A 26003-nucleotide genomic window follows, 5' to 3' on the forward strand; every position below is an offset into this window, starting at 1 on the left:
AGATAGCAAAAACATTAGGTGTGGCCAAATCAACTGTTTGGAACATCCTTAAAAAGAAAGAATGCACCGGTGAGCTCAGAAACACCATAAGACCCAGAAGACAACGGAAAACAACTGTGGTGGATGACCGAAGAATTCTTTCCCTGGTAAAGAAAACACCCTTCCCAACAGTTGGCCAGATCAAGAACACTCTCCAGGAGGTAGGTGTATGTGTGTCAAAGTCAACAATCAAGAGAAGACTTCACCAGAGTGAATACAGAGGGTTCACCACAAGATGTAAACCATTGGTGAGCCTCAAAAACAGGAAGGCCAGATTAGAGTTTGCCAAACAACATCTAAAAAAGCCTTCACAGTTCTGAAACAACAACCTATGGACAGATGAGACCAATATCAACTTGTACCAGATTGATGGGAAGAAAAGAGTATGGAGAAGGAAAGGAACTGCTCGTGATCCAAAGCATACCACCCCATCTGTGAATCATGGTGGTGGTAGTGTCATGGTGTGGGCATGTATGGCTGCCAATGGAACTGGTTCTCTTGTATTTATTGATGATGTGACTGCTGACAAAAGCAGCAGGATGAATTCTGAAGTGTTTCAGGCAATATTATCTGCTCATATTCAGCAAAATGCTTCACAACTCATTGGACGGCGCTTCACAGTGCAGATGGACAATGACCCGAAGCATACTGTGAAAGCAACCAAAGAGTTTTTTAAGGGAAAGAAGTGGGATGTTATGCAATGGCCAAGTCAATCACCTGACCTGAATCCGATTGAGCATGCATTTCACTTGCTGAAGACAAAACTGAAGGGAAAATGCCCTATGCCCTAATGCAGTAGAGGCCTGGCAGAGCATCACCAGCCTCTGGTGATGTCTATGCATTCCAGACTTCAGGCTGTAATTGACTCCAAAGGATTTGCAACCAAGTATTAAAAAATGAAAGTTTGATGGATGATTGGTAATCTGTCCCATTACTTTTGGTCCCTTAAAAAGTGGGAGGCACATATACAAAGTGTTGTAATTCCTACACCGTATGGGTATACGGGTGACCTCGCCCCCCTCTGATGCAACAGGAATCCTGCATTGCATCAGAGGGGGGCGGGGTCACCCGTACACATCACTCTCTTGTCAGAGGGGGCAGGGTCATGTGACAGGTGGCCCTGCCCTCAGCTACATAAGAGCTGTCAAGCTAGCGCCGTGTCATTGGCTGGGTGCCTCCGGTGGAGGCAGGATCCTGTACGTGTTCCTCGCTGGAGATCATCCATCGCTGGAGATCGAGAACTGGATTACATTGTTGGAGTAGGAGCATGGATTTATTGGATTACATCGCTGGAATCTCTTTTTTATTTTTTATTTTTTTATTTTTAATAAAGGACTTGTCCCAAGCCATCTCCTGTGGTTTTTTAACATTTTGGCACTTTCTTTTTTTGAAATGGTAGGGGTACAATGTACACTAGCACTAGCACTAGCACTTTTAAATTACTTTTTTTTCCTTTAGAAATGTCATTTTGCTCTCAGACTGTTATAAACACGGGAAACATGTGCTACTTTACAGGCATACTATAGACACCCCCCAGGTATGAAATTTAAAGGAATATTTCACTTTTATTGTTTCACTTTTATTGTTTCACTTTAACCACTTAAGGACCAGCCTCATTTTGGATTTTAGGTGTTTACATGTTTAAAACAGGTAGAAAATTACTTAGAACCCCCAAACATTATATATGGGTTTTTTTCTAACACCCTAGAGAATAAAATGGCGGTTGTTGCAATACTTTTTTTTGCACCGTATTTGCGCAGCGGTCTTATAAGCGGCCTTTTTTTGGAAAAAATTCACTTTTTTGAATAAAAAAATAAGACAAAAGTAAAGTTAGCCCAATTTTTTTTATATTGTGAAATATAATATTATGCCAAGTAAATTGATACCCAACATGTCACGCTTCAAATTGCGCCCGCTCATGGAATGGTGTCAAACTTTTACCCTCAAAAATCTCCATAGGCGACGTTTAAAAAAATTCTACAGGTTGCATGTTTTGCGTTACAGAGGAGGTCTAGGGCTAGAATTTTTGCTCTCGCTCTACCGGTCACGGCGATACCTCACATGTTTGGTTTGACCACCGTTTTCATCTGTGGGCGCTACTCACGTATGCGTTCGCTTCTGCACGCAAGCTCGTCGGGACGGGGGTTTTTTTATAAAAATTTTGTTATTCTTATTATTTATTTTACATTATTTTATTTTTTTTACACTGTTTTAAAAAAAAATTGTGTCACTTTTATTCCTATTACAAGGAATGTAAACATCCAATAAAAATAAAAAAAAAATAAAAAAAGTCATTTAAAAAAATGACATTGAAAAAAATATGCCTTTAAGAGGCGTGGGCGGAAGTGACGTTTTGATGTCGCTTCTGCCCAGCAGTGTCATGGAGACGAGTGGGCGCCATCTTACTCTCACTCGTCTCCAGGCACAGGACGGAGATGGACGCGATCGCCTCCGCCGCTACCGACGGCTCCGGTAAGCGGCAGAGGGCATCGGATCGTGGCAGGAGGGGGGGCCCCTCTCCCGCCACCTATAAAAGTGATCTCGCGGCAACACATAATAATGCCAGCAACACATTATCCAAAGCAAATGTATTTATTAATACAGGTGGAGTACAGATGTATATATCTGTACTCCACCTGTATTAATAAATACATTTGCTGTGGATGACGTGTTGTTGGTAGGGATGAGCTTCGCGTTCGAGTCGAACCCATGTTCGACTCGAACATCGTCTGTTCGATCATTCGCCGAATTGGGACTTCGCCAAATTCGTGTGGCGCATCACGGCCCATAATTCACTGCGGCATTGCAGTGCATTGCTGGCTGATGATTGGCCAAGCATGCACTATGACCCGCATGCTTGGCCAATCACAGTGCCGTCAGTAGAGAGAGCTGTAATTGGCCAAAGCCAGGGTGGCTTTGGCCAATTATGGCTCAGGTGGTTTAGAACACGCCCCACACTATATAAGGCCGCCTGCACAGCGGCCCTGTGTAGTGTGTTCCGGCGTGCTTAGAGAGAGAGAAAGAGACAGTGTCATTTCATTTGAGTTAGCTAGATTAGGCAGGACAGTCAGTGAGTTAGCTGCACTTACAGTGTATTGTGTATATATATATGCATCCCAGGTGTTGTATATATATATATATATATATATATATATATATATATATATATATATATATACACTGTATTCAGTTTAGCTAGATCCGTTCCTGTTATCTTCCTACTGACAGGCAGGCTTGTCTTGTTACAGTATTTACAGCTACCTGAAGAAAATTGCTGGTGTTCTTTTGATCCTATTAGTACCACAGTCAGGCAGCTAGACTATTTACAGTTAGTGTAGTGCGTCCTCCTCACAGTGTTCAGTTAAAGCTACAAGCTAGTTTAGTGTGACCTCTGCACAGTGCTCAGCTAAAACTACAAGTTAGTGTAGCGCGTCCTCCTCACAGTGTTCAGCTAGAGCTACAAGTTAGTTTAGTGTAACCTCTGCACAATGTTCAGCTAAAGCTACAAGTTAGGGTAGCGCGTCCTCCTCACAGTGTTCAGCTAAAGCTACAAGTTAGTGTAGTGTGACCTCTGCACAGTGTTTAGCTAAAGCTACAAGTTAGGGTATTGCATCCTCCTCACAGTGTTCAGCTAAAGCTACAAGTTAGTGTAGTGCGACCTCTGCACAGTGTTCAGCTAAAGCTACAAATTAGTGTAGTGTGTCCTCTGAACAGTGTTCAGCTAAAGCTACAAGTTAGTGTAGTGCATCCTCCTTACAGTGTTCAGCTAAAACTACAAGTTATTTTTTTGCGAGCTCTGCACAGTGTTCAGCTAAAGCTACCTGTAGAAGGTTGGTGGTGTTTTCCTGATCCTATCACTACCGCAGGCAGCTAAATAAGCTACAAGTTATTTTTTTGCGAGCTCTGCACAGTGTTCACCTAAAGCTACCTGTAGAAGGTTGTTGGTGTTTTCATGATCCTATCACTACCGCAGACAGCTAAATAAGCTACAAGTTAGTTTTTTGCGAGCTCTGCACAGTGTTCAGCTAAAGCTACCTGTAGAAGGTTGGTGGTGTTTTCCTGATCCTATCAGTAGCGCAGGCAGCTAAATAAGCTACAAGTTAGTTTTTTGCAAGCTCTGCACAGTGTTCAGCTAAAGCTACCTGTAGAAGGTTGGTGGTGTTTTCCTGATCCTATCACTACCGCAGAGAGCTAAATAAGCTACAAGTTAGTTTTTTTGCAAGCTCTGCACAGTGTTCAGCTAAAACTACAAGTTCGTTTTTTGCGAGCTCTGCACAGTGTTGAGCTAAAGCTACTTGTAGAAGGTTGGTGGTGTTTTCCTGATCCTATCACTACCGCAGGCAGCTAAATAAGCTACAAGTAATTTTTTTGCGAGCTCTGCACAGTGTTCACCTAAAGCTACCTGTAGAAGGTTGGTGGTGTTTTCCTGATCCTATCACTACCACAGGCAGCTAAATAAGCTACAAGTTAGTTTTTTGTGAGCTCTGCACAGTGTTCACCTAAAGCTACCTGTAAAAGGTTGGTGGTGTTTTCCTGATCCTATCACTACTGCAGACAGCTAAATAAGCTACAAGTTCGTTTTTTGCGAGCTCTGCACAGTGTTCAGCTAAAACTACAAGTTAGTGTAGTGCGAGCTCTGCACAGTGTTCAGCTAAAGCTACCCGTAGAAGGTTGGTGGTGTTCTCATACTACAGTCAGGCGGTTGATTTTGCTAGCTGCAGTATCAGTATATATATATATATATATATATATATATATATCCCAGCTTAGTGCAGCTACAGGCCATTAGTATGTCTGGAAGGCCAACAAGGAGAGGCAGACAGTCACAAGCCAATAAAAGAGGGCAAGCAGGCTCTGTGTCTAGAGGCAACAGTGCTGGTCGTGGAGATGGTGCATCCTCATCAGCACGTGGTCGTGGGACACGCTTGGCCTTTTTTTCTGTAGCTGGCCGCGTTGAGCCGCAACATGTGGAAGACTTGGTCGAGTGGATGACCAAGCCGTCCTCATCCTCCTCATCCTCTCTCACCCATGCTCAGGGTACTTTGCCTGGCAAAGCAGCTGCCAACGCAGCCCTTTCCCTCGGCTCAATGGCATCAGTGACTCCTTCCCTAGCCCCACCATGTCCTCCTGAGGAGTCCCTCGAACTCTTTGACCACAGTGTTGGGTATATGCTCCAGGAGGATGCCCAGCGTTTAGAAGGCTCTGATGATGATACTAAGCTAGATGAAGGCAGTAACGTGAGCACGGACAGAGGGGGTGCCCAAGAAGGACAGCAATCTGGCAGTCATGCTCCCCCTGCTGCAGCATACTGCCAGGTTTGCTCCAGTGATGAGGAGGGAGCAGATGATGAGGTCACTGACTCAACGTGGGTGCCTGATAGAAGAGAGGGGGAGGAGGAGGAGGCACATCACCAACAAGGCAGGATGCCCTCCAGGGGCCAGCCTAAGGGCAGCACACTGACGGCATCACACCCCAAAGCTCCACATGTGCAGGGCGCTGCTGTCTCTGCACGTTATTCCAAAAGTTCTTTGGTGTGGGCCTTTTTTGAGACGAGTGCATCAGATCACACCGCTGCTATTTGCAACATATGTCTCAAGCGTATCTCGCATGGCCAAAACATCTCCCACTTGGGCACCACATGCTTGACCAGACATATGTTGACCTGCCATGCAGTTCGTTGGCAAGTGTATCTAAAAGACCCACACCAAAGAACAAAGAGGACCTCTCCTTGCTCCTCATCAGCTGAGATTTCCAACCCCACTATACCTTCAGTCCTCTCTGAGACCTGCACTGAGAGGAATGAAGTTGTAGAATTAGGTGTGTCACAGCCAAGTACTTGTGGACAATCTGCTTTTGGTACACCAACGTCAGATTGTACCAGGCAAATTTCCCTGCCCCAGCTGCTGCACCGCTGAAAGAAGTTCGCTCCCAGCCATCCACATGCCCAGTGGTTGAATGCTAGCTTGGCAAAATTGCTAGCACTTCAACTGCTGCCTTTTCAGTTGGTAGACTCTGCCCCTTCCGTGAGTTTGTGGAATGTGCGGTTCCTCAGTGGCAGGTACCCAAATGCCACTTTTTCACGGAAGGCGATTCCGGCTCTCTACCGGCATGTGGAAGGCAATGTCCATGCCTCGCTGGACAGGGCGGTCAGTGGTAAGGTGCATATTACCGCTGACTCATGGTCCAGCAGGCATGGACAGGGATGTTACCTAAATTTCACCGCGCATTGGGTGACTCTGCTGGCAGCTGCGAAGGATGCAGGACAAGGTGCAGTAGTGTTGGAGGTTGTTCCACCACAAAGCCTCCAAAATGCCACTACTAATGATTGTGACACACCTCTCTCCTCCACCCCCTCCTCTTCTTCTTCCTCCATGGCCTCTTCCTGTGCTTTGTCCTCGGAACCAGCGGTGCTCCGGAGCCGTTCAAAGGTGCTACGCAAGTATGCAGGCCAAAAGATGCCATGCGGTGCTTGAGCTGGTGTGCTTGGGGGACAGGAGCCACACTGGGGCAGAGGTTCTGTCAGCTCTGCAGGGGAAGGTTCAGAGGTGGTTGACGCCATGCCAACTTAAGACAGGAATGGTGGTTTGCGACAATGGCACCAACCTCCTCTCCGCCCTCCGACAGGGACAAATGACCCATGTGCCCTGTTTGGCTCACATCCTTAACTTGGTGGTGCAGCAGTTCTTGGGCAGGTACCCGGGCTTACAGGATGTCCTGAGGCAGGCCAGGAAAGTCTGTGTGCATTTCCACCGGTCATATAATGCCAGTGTTCGGCTGGCAGACCTCCAAAAGGAGTTTAACCTGCCCAAGAACGGCCTAATCTGTGACATGCCCACCAGGTGGAACTCAACGTTGGCCATGCTGCAGCGGCTGCACACGCAGCAGAGGGCCATCAATGAGTACCTGTGCGACTATGGCACCAGGACAGGGTCAGGGGAGCTTGTTTTTTTTCCCCACGCCAGTGGGCCATGATCAGGGATGCATGCACTGTCCTGTCACCATTTGAGGAGGCCACGAGGATGGTGAGCAGTGACAGTGCATGCATCAGTGACACTGTCCCCCTTGTCCACCTGTTGGAGCACACGCTGCGTGGAATAATGGACAGGGCACTTGATTCAGAACAGAGGCAGGAAGAGGAGGACTTCCTTAGCTCTCAAGGCCCCCTTTATCCAGACAGTGTTCCTGCATGCCCGCCAATCACACAGGAAGAGGACAAGGAGGACGAGGAGGAGGAGGATTGTGTCAGTATGGAGGTGGAACCTGGCACTCAGCATTAGCAGCAGTCTTTAAGGGATCAGTCCCAAGAAACACATGGACTTGTACGTGGCTGGGATGAGGTGGCTGCGGACCATGTCATCCTTAGTGACCCAGAGGACTCCGGACCGAATGCCTCAGCAAACCTACGCTGCATGGCCTCCCTGATCCTGCAAAGCCTGCGTAAGGATCCTCATATTCGTGGTATCAAGGAGAAAGACCAATACTGGCTGGCAACCCTCCTTGATCCACATTACAAGGGTAAGGTTGCGGACCTTATCTTGCCATCGCAGAGGGAGCAGAGGATGAAACATCTTCGGGAGGCCTTGCAGAAAGGTCTGTGCAACGCGTTCCCAGAGACTGGGAGGTTACAAACTCCTGTTTCTGGACAACGTGTTGCTGAGGCTTTGGTCAGTCAAAGAAGGAGCGGTGGAGAAGGTGGCCATCTGACCGATGCGTTCAGACAATTTTTTAGTCCGCAGCCCCAAGGTATGATCGGTTCCAGCAACCATCGCCAGCGTCTGTTTTACATGGTGCAGGAATACCTAGGGGCAAGATTTGACTTGGACACCTTTCCCACCGAAAATTCTCTGGGTTACTGGGTCTTGAGGATGGATCACTGGCCAGAGCTTGCACAGTATGCAATTGAGCTACTGGCCTGTCCTGCGTCCAGCGTTCTTTCGGAACGCACATTCAGTGCTGCTGAAGGCTTTGTAACCGATCACAGGGTGCGTCTGTCCACCAACTCGGTCGATCGACTGACCTTCATAAAAATTAATCAGTCTTGGATCACCACCAGCTACCAAGCACCTGATGCTGATGTAACCGAATAATTTTTTTTGAAATCTCAGATCCCTTCAAAGACTGCCTATGCTGATGCTGAGTGACTATCCCTGAGTAATTATCCTCTTCCTCCTCAATGATCACGCTGATAGCTTGTAAAAACATTTTTGGTTCTGGGCGCCGCCACCAGTGCCTAAGGCCCAATTTTTCAGCCCCTGTTTAACAGGGGCGTGTAATTACAATTTTTGATGCAATACTTTGCAGCAGGGCTTGTTCCTGCGTTCCAACTAGAGTATCTGTGAGGGGTTGCAGTGTTGTGGCACCAGCACCAGTGCCTAAGGCCCAATTTTTCAGCCCCTGTTTAACAGGGGCTGGTAATTACAATTTTTGATGCAATACTTTGCAGCAGGGCTCGTTCCTGCATTCCAACTAGAGCATCTGTGAGGGGTTGCAGTGTTGTGGCACCAGCACCAGTGCCTAAGGCCCAATTGTTCAGCCCCTGTCTAACAGGGGCGTGTAATTACAGTTTTTGATGCAATACTTTGCAGCAGGGCTCGTTCCTGCGTTCCAACTAGAGTATCTGTGAGGGGTTGCAGTGTTGTGGCACCAGTGCCTAAGGCCCAATTTTTCAGCCCCTGTTCAACAGGGGCATGTAATTACAATTCTTGATCTAATATTTCACAGCAGGGCCCTGTTAGGGCTTACAGTGTTGTGGCCACAACAACACCTAAGGCCCAAATTTCTGCTAAGTATATAGGGCAGGCCCCTACTTTTAAACATCCAACTTACAAATGACTCCTACTTGCAAACAGAAGAAGACAACAGGAAGTGAGATGAAATCTACCCCTAGGAAGGGAAATTCTCTCCTGTAAGATTTAATATGGGAAAAACATTTCTCCTTTCCACTGATGCTTTATCACCAATCCTTGTTTCACAAAAAAACCCCAAATTTTCAAAAAACATTTGTCGTTGGGACAAAAAATGAGGTGAAATCTTCTGAAGAGGAGCACAGGCAGCAAAACAAATGTCACAGGGGTGATAACCCTTCCCTATGTTTTCCAAAAAGCTTAAAATAGATTTTTTGGCTGGAGCTAAACACGTTAAAAATGTACCAGTTCAAAATTACAAACAGATTCTACTTAACAACAAACCTATAGTCCCTATCTTGTTTGCACCACCTGTATACTGCTGTTCAGAGTACAGAGCCTGTATACTGCTGTTTCCTTTTTTAATTTGGGTGCGGGGTTCCCCTTAATATCCATACAAGACCCAAAGGGCCTGGTAATGGACTGGGGGGTACCCATGCCGTTTGTCTCACTGATTTTCATCCATATTGCCAGGATCCGACATTACATTAAAGCCGCAAGCAGTTTTAAATGACTTTTTTTCCTTTAAAAATGACATTTTGTGCAGGGACTGTTCTAAGCATGGGAAACACGCGCCACTTTAAAGGCATACTATAGACACCCCCCCAGGTACGATATTTAAAGGAATATTTCACTTTTTTTTTTTTTTTTTACTTTAAGCATCATTAAAATTACTGCTCCCGAAAAAACGGCCATTTTTAAATATTTTTTTTGCATTGATACATGTCCCCTGGGGCAGGACCTGGGTCCCCAAACCCTTTTTAGGACAATACCATGCAAATTAGCCTTTAAAATTAGCACTTTTGATTTCGAACGTTCGAGTCCCATAGACGTCAATGGGGTTCTAACGTTCGTGCTAATTTTCGGTCTGTTCGCAGGTTCTGGTGCGAACCGAACCGGGGGGTGTTCGGCTCATCCCTAGTTGCTGGTTATACTTCTCAACTCTGTGCTGCATTAGGGTGTTAGGAGCACACCATTCGCCAGAGCACCATTGGCTCACCTTTGCAGGGAATCCACATGGGTGTTGTTTCTTTTCTCTAAAAGCTGTTGGTACCATGGTTAGATCATGCCCCAGTTCAAATGTCCCTTTCCGATCTATGGTCTAAATCTCAATCAGCCTTGTGGCATCTAAACATCTCTCTTTTAAATGACCCCATTATTTGCAAAGAAAAGGAAACATACATTCACCAATTTCTTTCAGGTTAACAGACCTGACGATATTTCCCCTACCATTAACTGGGTGGCACATAAAACCATTGTCAGAGGGAAACTAATACAGTTGGCATCTAGGGTGAAATGGCAACAGGAATCTAAGATAATAGAACAAGAAAATAAACTAGCACAACTCTTGCTAGAACAAAAAAGGGACCCACACCAAAATTTGAGAACAGTGGGTATACAGTTACAATTCAGTCTTACTACTAAAGCAGAGAAAACACATGAGTAAGCAGAAACTTTATACACTGAGTGAGGTAAGCTCGTTACTAGCGAGGAAATTAGTATGTAAATCTTATACTCCAGCCCTTCTTAAATCCTGAAATCTTAATGCAAAATCCTCAATTAATATCTCGAGAATTTTTCATCTTCTATGCTAAACTACACACTCCCTCAGAACCTTTTCCTAAAGTTTAGATAGACTTCTTCTTTCGAGATCATACTCTTCCACAACTCAAGAGAGTGCATAAAGAATTACTAAAATGCAGATTTTTCACAAGACGAAATAGTGCTTGCCATTCAATACATAAACCAATTCAATGCACCGGGCCCTAATAGTTTTTCGGGGGAAGTAATACAAAAAAATACACTGAAATTTTGACCTCTCATATGTAAATTTTGTTAATGGGATCAGGTCATGATATTGTTTACCCCAAATGAAAATGCAGCTTTTATATATGTTATCCCAAAATTTGGAAAAGATCATGGAGATTTCAGAAATTATCACCCATCTCTTTAACAAATTTGGATCGTATGACCAAAATTTTAGCCATGAGGACAAACTCTTTCCTACCACTGTACATTTATGCAGATCTGGTGGGGTTTGTCTTCTTTAGGCAAGCTTCAAATCAAATGAGAAGGGTAATAGGCATTATTTCATCTATACACGCCATATGGGATGAAGGGGAAAAAAAGGAGTATGCTCCTGTCTCTAGACTTATCCTGGGAATATTTGTTCTACACTTTAGAAAAATACGTGTTTTTATCACACTTTTTATCTGTCTTACAAATTCTTTACAGCAATTCCATAAACTGAAAAAAAAGGGTTACAAATCACGACCCCTCCGGATCTTTTGAGGCACTCAACAAGGATGTCCTTTGTGTCCAGTTTTAATTATATTAGCATTGGAACCATTGGCAATTAGGATTAGAGATAACCCAGACATTAGATGCCTTATGTGTAGGGGACGGGAACATACAATTGCATTTTTTGCAGATGATATCCTTATGATGTTTTCATCTCCTATCAGCTCTATACCAAATCTGTTTAATACTCTTTGACAATTTTGCAGTTATTTCATGTCTTAAAGTAGAACAATCTTAAGCTCAAGCATTAAATAAATATTTAGATATCCAAAACATGACGAGCAATTTAAATGGCAGCCATATGCTCTTCCCTATTTAGGAATACATGTAAACCCCACACCATATCAGAAAAATGATTCACAAATATATATAAAAAATTAACAGATAATATAAAAAGATGGAAGAGGAATCCCTCTTCACGTTTTCGTAGAATACACTCTGTAAAAATAAATAAACTTCCTAGAATACTTGTTTCAGGACATTGCTAATAGGCATTTTAGGACATGATCTTAAAGTATTTCAAACAAAGTTGTTTAAATTTATTTGTGGGAATAAAAGACCCATGGTGAATAAAGGGACTATACATCCATCAAAACCAGGGTCTGGGGTACCAGATTTGTTAAAAATACTTTCAAGCAGCACATTTGTTGCACCTCATCAAATACCACTTGAAACATTTGGTTCTGGCATGGATGCCTATAGAATCTTCTTGTTGCTCAAGACCAATCAGCCACCTCATGTGGTCGTAATTTAATGACCATGACATTAGTGGAGTACCTTTTGTAAAAATATCAACAAGATACCAGGTCACGTTTTGGGAAAATATATTTTGCTCAACTCAAAATCTGAGAGATTACCTTTTATAGTTAGATCAAGAGTGAGATTTAGTTGAAGACTTAAACCTAAATAAATGGAACAAACTGGCTCTTAATGCACATACGTCCTTTATAAATACTTCCATTATTGAAGCCATCTATAAAGTGCTCTTTAAGAAAAACTCCTGCTTTTCTTCCCCAAAACAACAGATGCATTGTGCATGTAAATAAATCACAACCCCATTGTCAGTTTCTGTGTAATTTACCTCCATTAGCTGTATACAGCAAGTTTCTGTGTCTGTGATGTCACTCCTGAATTTCAATTTTCTGACTTCCTGTTTTCTTCCATTTCCAGTGCAGATGCTACATATCCAATGATCTTTTGAGCATCTGTAGCTTCAGGGAGGGCTATGGGAGTTACTTGTACCAATTCTGGGACTTTATATGGGTGGGTCCTAGGGTTAATTTGGGTGTTTCTGGGCCTTCTTGTGGGTGGTGAAAGGTGTAACTGTGTCACTCCTGTCTTGAAGCATGCCAAAGAATAATGGCTTACTGCAAGACTACAGAGGAAGGGCTATGTTGAAGTTATTATGAAGAGGTCACCCCCGTCACTTTTCAATTTGGATTCACACTTTGACCCAATCTGGGGGGTTCTCGGTGCTGGGTTTGCTGCCTGGATACGCCCCGTCAGCTTCGGACCCTGGCATTGTGGGCGGGCTTTGCATTCAGGGCTGCGCCGCCTTTGCACGAACGCAATTTGTAAGTCCATGGTCTTTGTGGAAGAATGTGGAATTTCATGTTTTACATTTGCCCACTTGTCCTTCAAACTTACTCTAAATATTGCCATTTTCCCTACTCGTAGGTGAATAATACAGTTATGCTCCTGATGGGTGGCTATAAGGTCCCGAAACGGCATAGAGCTTACAACTACCGTTATATATACACTATTATTAGCAATGTATGGACGTTTCAATGTTACTGTATTTCTGATTTTGCCATTTTTTTTAGTTACACTGAGTATCACACATTCATTGTTATGTATTTTCTATTTATATCCTCATATGTTTACATAGAAGTCCTTGTTGGAATGTAATATATGATTGAATACAAATTACAATCATTGAGCTATGTGCCTATAAATGTAAACTTATGAATTCATGTATTATTTTAATAAAAAATTGATACTTTACTCTAGTTAGACTTTCTGCTCCCGTGTGCCTCACTCAAAGTCCCGCATCTGCTCTGCTCTCTTTTTTAGTTTCTATTATTATGAAGATGTTTCCTTCATACATAAATGAAGCATTTTACAGAGAGCAGGGCTCTTGGAGGTTGGGATCTGGGAGTGGGACTCTTCCATTTCACACTGGTCGACATAGTTAACTGGGCAGGATTGAATTCTAATTGTGATCCATTCAATCCTGCCCAGCAACAGCGCAGCTAGCTTTCAGAACAGGCTATGTATGAAGGGGTTGCTGTGAATGTAAGGCAGGGCTTGGGAGGTTTGGACTCTTCCTGTAGGTGTGACTTGGTGGGATAAAATGCTAATTAGGATGTATTAATTCCCACCCACCATCAGAGCTGTGAATGAAGTTACATCATTTGCAGAGTCTGAAAGACTACAAAGGGGAGTGTTACAAACTCTATCTGCTGCAGGAAGTAGCTGTGGAAGGGACAGAGTCTATCAGCAGGATATACAGAGTGGCAAATGATACAAAGCCACAACTAAAACCAGAATATCAGAGGATCTGCAGACAACAGAGCAATATGGTACAGAGGTATAATCTATGCTGGGATTGATCATTCCATTCAGTTCTAGTGAAAAGAAAGTTGGAATTTGGCTTCAAGGTGGCACATGGTACCCATGAGAATGGCCTCATATTTCCCCGGTGCCTCATCCAACTGCCTCAGGTGGTGTGGGCAAGAGGGGTCACTATATCATATTTGGTGGGCATGCCCAAAGGCTAAAAGGTTTTGGATCCAGGTATATAATTTCATATATTCTATAACTCAGATTAACCATAAAAATCACCCTGGCAGTTTCTATTGAATCAACCGAATTTCAGAAAGAACCAAAACATACAAAAAAACTAAAATCATTCATAAACTTAGCAACCAGGATAGCAATAGTGAAATTGTTGGGCACCTCCATTTCATTGATAAATCAAAAAATTTTCATGGATAAGTTAAAATTACATTTTTTTATAGGAGTGATAAAATTGGTTTATTTGAAGAAAACATAGAACCCCTGGATAGACGATATCTCTAGTGATCAACAGCTCTAAAATGTCGTATGCACAAGACAGAAAGATAAGTTCAGGACATATTATTTCAGAACAATCCTTTCTTCTTATTATTTCTCTCTCCATCTCCTTCCTTCTTTCTTTCTTTTGTTGTTGTATTTGGTTTTGAATACTGGAGCTAAGTAGAATGGTGCCTGTGCATTCAGCTGAGGCCAAATATTTGTTTGACTGCAGGGAAAATATGATGCTGGTTATTATATAATGTTTGCATTTGTGACAAAGCAATTTGATATAGAAATGAAGGACTATATGGCCAAATGGAAGCATTCCTACCTTGTCTAGTTTTTACATGTGTATTATTGACAGTTATAGAACATTAAAAATATTAAAAAAGAAAGCTTTTGACAATGTTAATCTTCAGTGGCTGCACTAGAATAGATGACATGCGATTTAGTGGATGCTTCACACACTTTTTAAAGACTCACAGTGCAAAGGGGAACCTGACAGGGTGCCATTTGTCACCCTTTCTTGTACCTGTTACCTTTAGAGGCATCTTGATGTTGCCTTATGAGGAGTTTATGAGTAATCTCCATTAGCAACTGAGAATATTTGTATATAGATGTATATATATTTTTGGATAAGAAATAATAGTCGTGTGTATGTGACAGGGTTTCAGTAAAAGGTTAATTTAGCTAGATGTAAATATGCGACAGGATTTGCCTGAAAAGAGCTAATGCATTTAACAGCTACTTGTAGTATACGAGAAGGATGTGCTGTGGAGACAATCGGCTGATTACCTATATTTGATGTTCAAAGGGCAAAGGACAGATACCATCTGAAGTGTAGTTGTTACAGGGCCAAATTCATTAGCTCAATAAAGGCCTTTGTATTCCTCCATGCTAATCAATCATTTGTCCATTTCAAAGGGGTATTTGAGAGGATGAGAATATTTCTTTCATCTGTTCAGGAAAGGAGGTTTTGCCCTGGCTAATGCCATGCATAAGTTAAGTGCCCCTTTCAAGAGAAGGTGATGACCTTCACCTTAATTCCTCTTCAAACAACTTATCACTAGCTCGTTACCCCAACAGGAGGAAGTTGCCCAAATTAGGAGATACGCCTGGTGGGAGTAGAGGGCTAACAGAATACCCCAATCAGATTGGCCCTATTCAATTCAATGAGAGATGGGCCTATAAGAAGGAATCCCAAAAGAGAGTGGGAGAGAGATGAAAACTGACCTGGGCCCAGGAACATTAATATAGGTAATTATCAGAGCATCTCCCAGCACTTAAAGGTATACCTGCTTGTCACGTTTGTTTGTTTACCATTTGTATTGTGATGATTATACTTTGTCTTCTTGTACTATAACCTAATATTTTCTCCTTAAGACTATAGATAGTGTCTGTGTATTAGGTAGACTTTTAACGCTACTTTAATAAATGTTATTATATTAGAGCTTTCACTTCTGGTCATACGAACTCTTATTTAACCAACCTCATACAGATTATACAAAATACTTTTCAGGAATACAGCACATTCTCGTACTTACACATAAACATTACCAAAAGCAAACTTTTAGCCATAAACCCTCACAGAGTGGGAGATTGGCCTGTTTACACCAGCATTATTATTACTACTTAACGTGTAATCTACTTAGGTATACAGTAGTAAAAAAAACATTTTTTCCCCTATACAATCTCAATTGTTCTCCTCTCTTCTCCAATATTTATGCAGAGCTAGAACACTGGTGCTCTCACCAACATTTGCTTTTTGTTAGAACACATTTGGTTAAAATTATGTTTCACCCTTCTGCTTTACCCAATGCATACCATCCCTCTCATCCTTAGACATTCAGACATTTTCAGCTTCATTTTGCTCAATATTCAGGTTTATAATTCAAATCAAAATATTCTATTCACTTGAGGCAAACATGTCCCGTCCATTAAATCTCACAGCCTAACTACAGTGCAATGACTCTAGCCTACCACTATCTCTCAAACATAAAAGTTCAACCCAAACACCATTGTAGCATAAATATAATTCAGAAAGAAATTTCTCATTCCACCTTGCCTATCTAGGTACCTCCCAGTTTGTGCCAACCATATGTTTTCTCAGATTGTACAATATAGTACCTTTTATCTGTGGTGGTCTAATGGCTTAACCCATTGCAGTGATTTATTTGATCCAAATTTTCAGAAACTGCTCTCATTCTGAGAGCTATGCCTTTGCTACCACATACCAGGGACACACTTTTTTTCATTATTCTCAGGACACCAGCTTTTGGCAATCACAGTCTCCTGCGTGATCGACCTTACTCAAAACGACCTGGCTGGATGACATAATAAGGATAGGCCCAGCTGCCCAGCTTCTATTTCTACACTGTACAGCCCTATCATATTATACTTTAGTCATACAATAGACAAAAAAAAGTGAAACCTGGTCCAAAGATTTTCCTGTTAAGAATATAAAGAATGTAAAAAAAGAATTGTTAATATTATGAATATTCTTAATGTAAAAAAAGTGTTAGCAGGCTACCTGAAGGTGTGGCTCATTATTAATAAGGTATAGAGGAAGACACAGTTTAAAACAATGAATAGGACATACTTCTCAAATCCATCCACTAGCCACATCAATTATTACAGGCAGCAGAATTGCATTGTTGCATAATGCCTACTTTGCCCCTCATAGCAGGGAGAGGAAGGGAAAAGAATCTCCAAACTAGAAATTGGAGGGGGCTAATTGACAATTGACTGTGCTTGTAGCACTGAGTAAGCATATTCAGTATTTGAACTTGAATTGGATCCGTAAAACCACATTTACCTCAATGATTCCTACTTATCTTTAAACATTGTGGTAAGGTTTTCCAAATGCATGATATCATTCACTTTTGTGAAACAATGAGTAAGTGTGGGGAAGACATTTTTCTCTGTGTGCTTTGCAAGGGATTTTTACATGTAGACTTATTGATGGGCATGAGATGTAGCAGGAAAGCTACTGGGTTGCTGCTCAAACAATAGCTCATAAGTTTGAAAATGATGAGGGTAAAATGATGACTGGGTTCCATTGCTTACCCAGTGCCTTTAAAAAAAGTAGACTAATCACTGAGTACCCTCATTAGACTACTCAGTACACTGAGCCTATCTGAGGGGGCTAGGTACCATGTGATCAATGGGGTTGGTAATCACAGTGATCACATGCTATTTTTGACAGTGTCAATCCTTCCCCTTATGCAACAGAGGGAGGAGAGAGCGATTTGAATTTGTGAATGGGGAAAGAATGAACAGACAAGCAGTTGAAGGTCCATTTATTCTGCTTTACTGACATTGGGCTTGTTTGTTATTTTTATGCTTTTATGCACCCTCTTCTCTTATACATATGATCTCCAGCCTGTCTCTATAGTGACCTGTATATTTAACCCTTCACATCCCTTATCCTGCATATCTGCACATTAACCCTCTTAATTTCCATCCTGCCACTGTGCATGATCTGTATATTAACTCCTTATATTCCTCTGTGTATGATTTGTAAAATAACGTATATAGTGCACTGTTACCAACATGTTTCTTCATTTCCAAAAAAAAGTGATAAAAAAAAATCACCTTGGAATGTCTGCTTTCCAAAAAGGGGTCATTGGCATTTTTATGTATTTTTTGTACATGACAGGACACAGAGCAGGGTATAAATCATGGCTCACTTAAACAGAAGAAACAGACAACGCAAAACCTAATTACTAAAACTCAGCAGCTGGACACTGTAGGTCAATATACAAAACCTAAAAAGACATACACAAAATATAGCAGTGCAGCGCTCAATACAGGTCAGATGTATACACATAAAATGTACATATTAAACGTACATAAATAAAACGCATGAGGCAAAGTCCCAAAAAGTATATCTTAGTCCGAGGAGATCAAAGGCTGCCCACTTGCAGAAGGGGGATCCCTCAGTTGGCAAGGAAAGGGTGCAGTGATAGGATAAGATTGTATTCATTGTATCACCACCAATGTGAACCTCCACCAAGGGTCTAGGCTGCTCACCTTATTGAGTGGACCTTCTGCGTTAACAGCAAAGTCACTCATGCATTCCCTTCCACAGGGTAGATTATGGAGATAGGGGTCCACAGGCAGTATCCCAAATTCAGTCTCATCGGTTGATATATATCATATTGGAAACAAAAATAACAGGACATAGTGCTCTCCATACGAAAAGGTATAAAATTTATTAAATAAGAAAAATATTACTCACAAAGCAAGCACTGTTTCCCAGTGCAGGAGTATACAGCATAAAATTAACCAGATGGGAGGCTGTACTGACATCACAGAGCCCCTCGCACGCGTATCGTCCGTGTGGACTTCCTCAGCGAATCTGATTGGGGGCCCATGTGTCAGCTCTTATGTCTAATCCTGGTTCCACATACAATTCATGATGATACTGTTAACCCCGCCCACTCTCCAATAATACACAGGTGAATGGACTTAACTACTAAGTAGTAGAGAATCAGGAGTGGCTACAAATCTAATAGGGCACAAACAAGCTGAATACACTGATAACTTACTGATAGGCAGCTACCATTCCTCCCATGTTATGAGCTAAAGCATTTCCAGGTCAAATCCTTATCTTCCAATAGCAGTGAACACTGCTGTGTCCTGAAAGACAGCCCGCCCCATTTCCGGGTCAAAAAAAAAAAATTATTTAGCCTACGGCACCTGGTATTCCCAGGCGGATTCCCATCCAGGTAATAAGCAGGCCCCACCCTGCTTAGCTTCCGAGATCAGACAAGATCGGGCGCTTTCAGGGTGATGTGACTGTAGTCAAATCCATCTCGTTCAATGGCAGCTAACGCTGCTGCGTCCTGGGAAGAAGCCCGCCCTCTAAAGGGGCGTTCGTATGGAGACAGGGATGGGGGGCGGGAGCACAACAAACAAACTGCCCCTTTCATACACGTAGCTCACAGACTAAGTGAATGGCAACAGGGAGCGCAGACGCAATGCGCGCTCCGCCCCTCCCTTCCACGTCACCCCCTGGACAGATCGAGATGCAAACTCCAGTCTCCTTGGCAACGACATGAAATCGCTCCCAAGAGTGCCTCCTTCATTCCTCTGGCCTGTCAGCGTGGGTAATAACAACATTCACCCACAATGGCAAGCAGGCTAACATAAAATTAGCAACTAATCAGAGACATAGGGAGCAGAAACAAGGCTACCGTTAATAAAAAAATAATTATAATAAAGTAAAAATGTTTATAAAAATAATGTAATATAGTTATAAAGCTAATGTAATATAGTTATAAAGCTAACAGGAGGGAGGCTACTCAAAAAGTACCTATGGGGATACCCCAAAGAGGCTATAATTGAAGCATATGGGGGAAGTTCATAAAGTCACCCCCCTCCCTTATGGCAAAATCCATCCTAAGGTGCCCTGCACACTCTTCCAGATGGAGAATGTGTACCAAAAACAAATGCTATTCCCTCCCAGTTGTCACCAGGGGGATATACGAAAAGTGAAATGGAAAAAGTCAAACAAAATACATATATCGCCACCCCATAAAATATCGTGTAGGACCTACAGGGGTTAAAAATATGAATATAAATTTGATAGAAAAATTATAATAAAAAGACATCAGTACAACCACCTCATCTGTACACAAATACAATTAGAATGTATACATATACCACAAACAAATATACATTATGGACCAATATTCTAAATGGTAAGGGGCTAGAAACTAACATAAACTAACGGTCTGAAATAAAACAATTAAGGTCAAGCTCAACGTTCAGCCCTAAAGGGACCCCAACCCTTGTCTCAAATACCCAAAAAGATTCTCATCGACTGAGCTGCCATGTGAAATTCCCACCTCTCCAATGCTTCGTTACCTTCTCTATTCCTCAGAACTTCAGCCCCGCAGGGCTGCGGTTATGGAAAAGTCAAAAGTGCTTGGAGACAGTGTGTGTGCGGAGTCCTCATTTAATGTTGTTAACATGTTCTCCGACTCTTACATGGAGGGGCCTAGAAGTCCTACCCACATATTGGTAGCCACACTCACATTGCAACATATACACCACCCCGGCAGTGTTGCATGTAATCAAATCCTTGATTTTGTAGTTTTTACCCGTGGCAAAAGCCACAAATTCCTTCCTCTTCTTTACATTGTTTCTAGCCTGTTTACACGCCGGACAGTGTCCACAGGCATAAAAGTCATTAAGGAAGCTAAGCTATCACCCCTGGCGTGAGTCTATCTCTAAGAGAAGGAGCTCTTTTGTAAATAAACAATGGTCGGTCTGGGAGGACCGGACCCAAGGTTCTGTCAAGTTTTAAAATGGGCCTTTGTTTCTGTACTATCTTTTCAAATTGCTTGTGCTGAATATTAAAATCAAGGGTTATCCTAATTTGTTTAGGCTCACTCTGGGCTACTCTGGGGGCATTCAACACCAGTACCGTCCTATCAAGAGTCACAACATTATCCAATTCTTGGACTAGCTTATTTTTATTATAACCCTTCTCGGTGAACCTAGAGATAAGAGTCTGTGACTGTGATAGAAAATCCCTCACCTCTGTGCAATTCCACCTGAGGCGAATAAACTGTCCTCTAGGGATATTGCACAGCCACATACTGTGGTGGCAGCTTTCAACAGGGATAAATGCGTTTCGGTCAGTAGCCTTAAAATGGGTGACCATATTGATGCGGTCACCCCTTTTTGACAATTCAAGATCCAAAAATACCGCCCTCTCTGCACTGATATTCCATGAGAGGAGTATATTTTTGTTATTGTCTTTAAGCCTGGATACAAACACGTCCAGACTATCTCTGTCCCCTTCCCAGACCATGATAAGGTCATCAATATACCTCTGGTAGCAGATCAGTTCCCGGGGTTTGTTCTTATAGACTGCCTTCTCCTCCCAGTGAGCCATAAATAGATTGGCAACACTTGGAGCGAAGCGTACCCCCATGGCTACCCCTCTGGTTTGGAGAAAGAACTGCTTGTCATACCAGAAGTAGTTCTTTGACAGACAGAAAGTCAAACTGTCAATCAAAAAATTCCAATGCCTCCTAGATAGGTCCGAGGACCCCAGGGCCCACTGTACTGAGGTTAACGCATCCTCGTGGCTGATGATGGTATATAAAGAGCCCACATCCGCCGTAATGAGGAAGCAGGAAGATGTAATGGTCAGAGACTCTAAAATCTGTATGACGTGTTTTGTATCTTTTGGGAATGCTTTCGTTTTAATGACCAACGGTTGGAGGAAGGTGTCAATGTATTGACCCAGTCTGGAAGAGACAGCGTCAATACCATTGACTATAGGTCTACCCGGTGGGTTGACACTGTTCTTATGAATCTTGGGGAGAAAGTAGATAATTGGTGTACGGCAGAACAGGGGATCCAAATACTGGGCCTCATTAGCACTAAGTACTCCTATATGCTTCCCTCTCTCCACAAGGGAGTGAAGTTCACCCTTGTATTCCAACATCGGGTCCTTGGTCAGGATACTATAGGTGTTACTGTCACTTAACAAATTATTCATTTCATTCCTATAGTAGGTTTTACTCAACAAAACCAGCCCCCCCCCTTTATCAGATGACCAAATCGTTCCTATCAGACAATGCCTTAATACCTCTACTAATGTATAGAGGGTCATTCGCTTTCCTAACCTTAAGTGCGTCCAAATCCTTCACCAACATATTCCTAAACACTTTTAGGTGCTCAGCATCAGTAGCTGGGGGGTTGAACACTGACTTATTCTGCAGGTTGGAATGATGGCCCCCCTGGGAACTAATAATGGTAGCTCTCACTGACGGGGTGTGTAAAAAAATATTTTTTGATGTTCAGTGTACGTATGAACTTTTGTAAGTTAACATATGTCTGAAACTTGTTCAGGTTGCATGTGTGAGCGAATTTTAAACCTTTATCCAGTACTTTAACTTCCTCTTCACTTAGGGGTATTCCGCTCAGATTGTATATCCCCGCACCTAGTGGGGTTTTATTCTTTTGAGTTCTGATACCCCCTCTCCTTCCTCTCTTGTTTTTCTTTCTCGCGGAAGGGAACTTCCCTGTCCGGGTTCCTGAGTCAGTGTGTCCCGTCTCCCTCCTGGATTCAGGGGGATGAACAGAAGGCTCCTCCCTCTCCCTCCCCGGGCTCCGTGAAAATCCCCTCTTCCGAGTGAGTCCGGGTTGGCTAAAGGTGAAAAGCGATTTTGTGTAACCAGATGATTACCATAATATGGCTGCACTTGACCCCTATTGGAATAGTTAGGTGGTGCCGAATGATAAGAATTATTATTACCAGTGTGATTTTTTCTGTAGGGAAAAGCATCATTATGATGATATGATGGTGAATAACCAGATTGTGACTGTTGATATCCACCATACATATCATTGGTTCCCTCCCCTCCATGAATAGGATATCTATATGGAGAGTGGTGGTAGCCCCCTCGTTTACCTCGGCCCCTTCTGTTTTTGCCTCTCTTGAAGGGGGCATTGAAGAAATGACCCCCAGTGGTAGGTGTACCCTATCTGGGTGAGTCTGGATCATCATAGACATAGATCTCATTGTTCCTTGGTTCAATAGATGGAGTATTAATCATAACATCATTACTCACATCTACAGAAGGGATTTGAGTTTGAGTGATGACAGGGATGGAAACTTGCCATTTAAAAACATTGTTTTTACTAAAATCTTCTAAATCCCTAACAAATTTCTTCTTTTTCTTATTTTGGGTCTCTGTATCCCATTTCACAAGTTTGTTTTTCAGCTCATTAGATAATCTCAAAAAGTCATCAGACTCCTTAAAGGGTTCAAGGGTGGCTTTGAGATCCCTAATTTGAGTTTCCAATAAAACCATCTTATGACGTTTACGTGTCAATAAAAATTCCAAAAGTTCTAGGCCTTTGTCAATAAAGAATTTACTCCATTCCTTCATTGCATCACCATCCACAAGTCCGTCATTAGGTGGGACATCCCACCTGAGGCGTCTTGGGATTAGTTTAGCTTCTAAATATTGTTCGAAGGAAGTGATATCCCACCATATCTTAACCTTCTTCTCGAAGATGTGCCCTAATCTCCGAAAAGTATGGGAGGTCTATAAGAACAAACTCCCGGAACTGATCTGCTACCAGAGGTATATTGATGACCTTATCATGGTCTGGGAAGGGGACAGAGATAGTCCCCTTCCCCTTGTATCCAGGCTTAACGACAATAACAAAAATATAGTCCTCTCGTGGAATATCAGTACAGAGAGGGCAGTATTTTTGGATCTTGAATTGTCAAAAAGGGGTGACCGCATTAATATGGTCACCCATTTTAAGGCTACTGACCGAAACGCATTTATCCCTGTTGAAAGCTGCCACCACAGTAAGTGGCTGTGCAATATCCCTAGAGGACAGTTTATTCGCCTCAGGCGGAATTGCACAGAGGTGGGGGATTTTCTATCACAGTCACAGACTCTTATCTCTAGGTTCACCGAGAAGGGTTATGATAAAAATAAGCTAGTCCAAGAATTGGATAATGTTGTGACTCTTGATAGAAAGGTACTGGTGTCGAATGTCCCTAGAGTAGCCCAGGGTGAGCCTAAACAGATCAGGATGACCCTTGATTTTAATATTCAGCACAAGCAATTTGAAAAGATAGTACAGAAACATTGGCCCATTTTAAAACTTGACAGAACCTTGGGTCCGGTCCTCCCAGACCGACCATTGTTTATTTACAAAAGAGCTCCTTCTCTTAGAGATAGACTTGCGCCAGGAGTGATAGATCCCCCGGTTTACCCGGTGAATAGAATGCTTGGCTTCCTTAATGGCTTTTATGCCTGTGGACACTGTCCGGTGTGTAAACAGGCTAGAAACAATGTAAAGAAGAGGAAGGAATTTGTGGCTTTTGCCATGGGTAAAAACTACAAAATCAAGGATTTGATTACGTGCAACATTGCCGGGGTGGTGTATATTTTGCAATGTGAGTGTGGCTACCAATATGTGGGTAGGACTTCTAGGCCCCTCCATGTAAGAGTCGGAGAACATGTTAACAACATTAAACGAGGACTCCGCACACACAATGTCTCCAAGCACTTCCGACTTTTCCATAACCGCAGCCCTGCGGGGCTGAAGTTCTGGGGAATAGAGAAGGTAACGAAGCATTGGAGGGGTAGGAATTTCATACGGCAGCTCAGTCGACGAGAATCTTTTTGGGTATTTGAGACAAAGGTTGGGGTCCTTTTAGGGTTGAACGTTGAGTTTGACCTTAATTGTTTTATTTCAGACCGTTAGTTTATGTTAGTTTCTAGCCCCTTACCATTTAGAATATTGGTCCATAATGTATATTTGTTTGTGGTATATGTATACATTCTAATTGTATTTGTGTACAGATGAGGTGGTTGTACTGATGTCTTTTTATTGTAATTTTTCTATCAAATTTATATTCATATTTTTAACCCCTGTAGGTCCTACACGATATTACATGGGGTGGCGATATATGTATTTTGTTTGACTTTTTCCATTTCACTTTTCGTATATCCCTCTAGTGACAACTGGGAGGGAATAGCATTTGTTTTTGATACACATTCTCCATTTGGAAGAGTGTGTAGGACACCTTAGGATGGATTCTGCCATAAGGGAGGGGGGTGACTTTATGAACTTCCCCCATATGCTTCAATTATAGCCTCTTTGGGGTATCCCCATAGGTACTTTTTGAGTAGCCTCCCTCCTCTTTGCTTTATAACTATATTACATTAGCTTTATAACTATATTACATTATTTTTATAATAATTTTTACTTTATTATAATTATTTTTTTATTAACGTTAGCCTTGTTTCTGCTCCCTATGTCTCTGATTAGTTGCTAATTTTATGTTAGCCTGCTTGCCATTGTGGGTGAATGTTGTTATTACCCATGCTGACAGCCTGCCCCTTTAGAGGGCAGGCTTCTTCCCAGGGCGCAGCAGCGTTAACTGCCATTGAATGAGATGGATTTGCCTACAGCCACATCACCCTGAAAGTACCCGATCTTGTCTGATCTCAGAAGCTAAGCAGGGTGGGGCCTGCTTAGTACCTGGATGGGAGACCGCCTGGGAATACCAGGTGCTGTAGGCTAAGAACTTATTTTCCTTTTTTTTTTTTTTGACCCGGAAATGGGGGCGGGCTGTCTTTCAGGACACAGCAGTGTTCACTGCTATTGGAAGATAAGGATTTGACCTGGAAATGCTTTACCTCATAACATGGGAGGAATGGTGGCTGCCTATCAGTAAGTCATCAGTGTATTCAGCTTGCTTGTGCCCTATTAGATTTGTAGCCACTCCTGATTCTCTACTACTTAGTAGTTAAGTCCATTCACCTGTGTATTATTGGAGAGTGGGTGGGGTTTCCAGTATCATCATGAATTGTATGTGGAACCAGGATTAGATATAAGAGCTGACACACGGGCCCCCAATCAGATTCGCTGAGGAAGTCCACACGGACGATACGCGTGCGAGGGGCTCTGTGATGTCAGTACAGCCACCCATCTGGTTCATTTTATGCTGTATACTCCTGCACTGGGAAACAGTGCTTGCTTTGTGAGTAATATTTTTCTTATTTAATAAATTTTATACCTTTTCATATGGAGAGCACTATGTTCTGTTATTTTTGTTTTTAACATGATATATATCAACTGATGAGACTGAATTTGGGATACTGCCTGTGGACCCCTATCTCCATAATCTACCCTGTGGAAGGGAATGCA

The 26003-nt window shown here is 42.5% G+C and overlaps 1 non-coding gene and 1 pseudogene across 1 annotated transcript; one reads left to right on the plus strand and one right to left on the minus strand.

Moving 5' to 3' along the window:
- Nucleotides 1–18989: 18989 nt before the first annotated feature.
- LOC141135865 (5S ribosomal RNA) lies at nt 18990–19108 on the minus strand (annotated as a pseudogene).
- Nucleotides 19109–25256: 6148 nt separating this feature from the next.
- LOC141135122 (5S ribosomal RNA) lies at nt 25257–25375 on the plus strand. The gene has a single exon (XR_012243416.1). It is a non-coding gene; the product is annotated as a 5S ribosomal RNA (ribosomal RNA).
- Nucleotides 25376–26003: the final 628 nt, after the last annotated feature.

The sequence above is a fragment of the Aquarana catesbeiana genome, linkage group LG03, assembly GCF_042186555.1.
Source record: "Aquarana catesbeiana isolate 2022-GZ linkage group LG03, ASM4218655v1, whole genome shotgun sequence".
Classification (NCBI taxonomy): Eukaryota; Metazoa; Chordata; class Amphibia; order Anura; family Ranidae; genus Aquarana; species Aquarana catesbeiana.